Below are 2,962 nucleotides of genomic sequence, written 5' to 3'. Positions count from 1 at the left end.
TGTACATATTTAGATACATAATTTGAAGGTGCGACAACACTTTTAATGATGCCGAAATCCCATTCATTGTCACAAGCAAATATGATGCATCAAATTAAAATGTGGAAGATTTTCGGTGAATAACAACTTTAAATAATAACTTCTTTCTGTCACACAGAGCGACACAGGATGTCATGTCAAATAGACTGCTTTTCTGATACTTTTTGTAGCTTGACTAGTAACTTTCAATGTATGGAAAAGAGAAGATTGCCTTCAAAACATCAGTTAGAAACAAAGAAAATCATACTAATTTTGACAGTTGAAAATGAGTAGATAATCTCTTTACATTTACAATGTTGCCATGTAGCATATTAGACGTCACCAAAAGCTCTGTCCAAAACTGACTGTGTTTTGTTATGTTGAGGGATCTCTGTTTTTTTTCTTTCTTCTTCTCAGTAACCAGCAACCAAAGCCAGTCAAAAGCATGTTTATTTGTATCCATGCCATTGTCTTGGATTTTGATGTTCTTGTTCTTGTGCGGTTTGTGCTATTTTACGATCAGGTTTTCTCAAGCAAACAACCCTTGAGTCCTAATAGATGCATTTACCTACATAAGTATTACAGGTTTGGTTAGACAATGATGTGTTTTGTATTAAGAATTTCCCAGGTTGTTTCCTGCCATTTTTGTCAAGTGCCATTTTCTTTCCATGCTTATGTACCCAAGCTCCACAGGAGCAACGTCTTGTTCCCGAGTCACATAAATTTGTCATTCCATTTCCACAAAAATGGAATAGTGGTTTCTTCAAGGTTTACTCTATCAAAGCATTCCTTTTGTATTTTGTAAATACTTCGTTGTAGATTCAGTAATGTAATTTTGTAGGTGTTTGGTTTTTTCACTGCAAAACTAATATTAGAATGTGGATGTCTGTCAGGAATATGCGTCAACTTTCAGCTATAATAGTAGCGATGAAGACCCAGATCAATACTGCTCTAATATTTGCACATTTGGAATATGGAAAGAGGGTCCCATAGCATTGACTGTGCTTTTTTCTAGTCTGCAAAATCTTTTTTTTTTTTCTCCCTCTTCACGTTGTTGCTATCACTAATGCAGCCAAAAGTCAATGGAGTTTGACATTCAATAAAATGCATGTCCCAATCATGCAAAACTGGTGACAATTTACACAAAGCTACTGTATAATAGTTTGGATTTGTATCCTTGCATGATTCGCCAGTGGGTTCAGATCAAATTAATATTATTTTTATTTTTTTGGTGAAGCTGAGCTTACATCAATTAAACTACTAGTGAGTGAGCTCTTCCGGGTTTTTTATTTTATTATTTTTTTTACATCAAAGCAATTATCCCTATAGTGTGTTGTTTGAAATACTGTAATATTCTAGCATTTTAATCTTTTGCTTTTTTTGTACCATTCACTATAATTCCTACTGTCAGTGTATTAAAGCAAACGCCAGTATTGTGTCTCACATTATATTGAAATCTGTGTTACTCCGAGACATTAGATTCTCTTTGTGTGCTCATGTAAATTTCCATCAGAAAAATGGCTTGTTTTGTTAGAGCAGCGATTACTCTAATAAAACATTCCTAACTTGAGCTCATTTTCAAAGCAAAAGTTTCTGTTGTCATTCGGATTGGCAATTCTTCCTTCCATGTGCTGGACTATTTATTTTTGTGATGGAAACACTTGTATTGATTGCACTTTTGCCCTTTTTATGCTTTAAAATGATCTCCTAATATAAAACGGCATAAAATTACTGTTTCAGGAAATGATCAACTCAAAACGGTCTTGAATTGATCCATGAACAAAAGTAGAAAAGCAACACTGGACGTTTAATTTTCAAACAAATGCTTTTCACCCCTGCCAACTGAAAGAGGAAATATGAAAATCGAAATGGTTGACATTTAGAAGGCTTGATTCCTTGTTTTCTTTCATCGGTCTCTGTTTGCTCATAACACCTCTCTGACGGACATTCGACTATAACAATGTCTGCTCATTGTCTATACTGTACACTTGCAATAAAGTTTTGAGTCTTTGAATTTGCTGCTTGAAATGAATTAAAAGTGAGGGTCACACTTTATTTTAAAGTCCAATTCTCACCATTAACTACAACTTTTGCCTCAAACTCATAATTTGTTGCTTAAGATAGAAGTTAAGTTTAGGTATTGGGTGGGATTAGGGATGTAGAATATGGCCATGCAGAATATGTGCTTTCTAAGCACTAATAAACGGCCAATATGTTAATAATAGGCATGCTAATAAGCAACTAGTTGTGGTGAGAATTGGTTCTTATACTAAAGTGAGCACTGAAAAGCTCAACTGAATGATGATGTGTGTGCAACAGGGGCTTTCATTCAAAAAAATACTGTGTTTAAAGGGAAGTGCTTAACCTTCAGGAGGTCAAACTAAATATTATATAAGCTGTCTGTTTAATATGTTTGCAATTTTTTTTTAAACCTGTTACTGAAATTTGGGGAAATGTCTGGAAAATGTGTCTTAAGAAAGGTCTTATTTTCTAGCAATAATACAATAATAACGAACAAAAGTTATTAAAAGAAATACAAACTTGAAGCTAGTTTGGTTGTATGCTAGAGCGTTGGTTTATAGATGAATTAAAATTAATTAAAGCTGCAGTCCGTAACTTTTTTTGGTTAAAAATAATCCGAAATCAATATTTGAGCAAGTACATAACCAGCCAGTGTTCAAAACTATCGCTTTACTTTAGCCTGATTCTCAACGGTTAGTTTATAATAATGTTTTCGAATTTGAGTGGTACGGGTAGGTTTTCGCGGGAAATTCGAGCATGCTGCCGTGTCATTACGTCATTACGTCACCGTCACGTCTTTGTCACGAAGTTGTCCCGGCTACTAGGCTATCGCATCGTTTATAGCCTTTTCTCACAGCAGCTAGAATAATTAAATGTATCATTTTGATGGCGGATTGTAATCCAGAAAGGATTATGTGTTTAT

The sequence above is a fragment of the Sinocyclocheilus rhinocerous genome, unplaced genomic scaffold, assembly GCF_001515625.1.
Source record: "Sinocyclocheilus rhinocerous isolate Xijiao unplaced genomic scaffold, SAMN03320098_v1.1 scaffold267, whole genome shotgun sequence".
NCBI lineage: Eukaryota > Metazoa > Chordata > Actinopteri > Cypriniformes > Cyprinidae > Sinocyclocheilus > Sinocyclocheilus rhinocerous.
The sequence above is the reverse complement of the archived record's forward strand: the minus strand, read 5'-3'. Positions refer to the sequence as shown.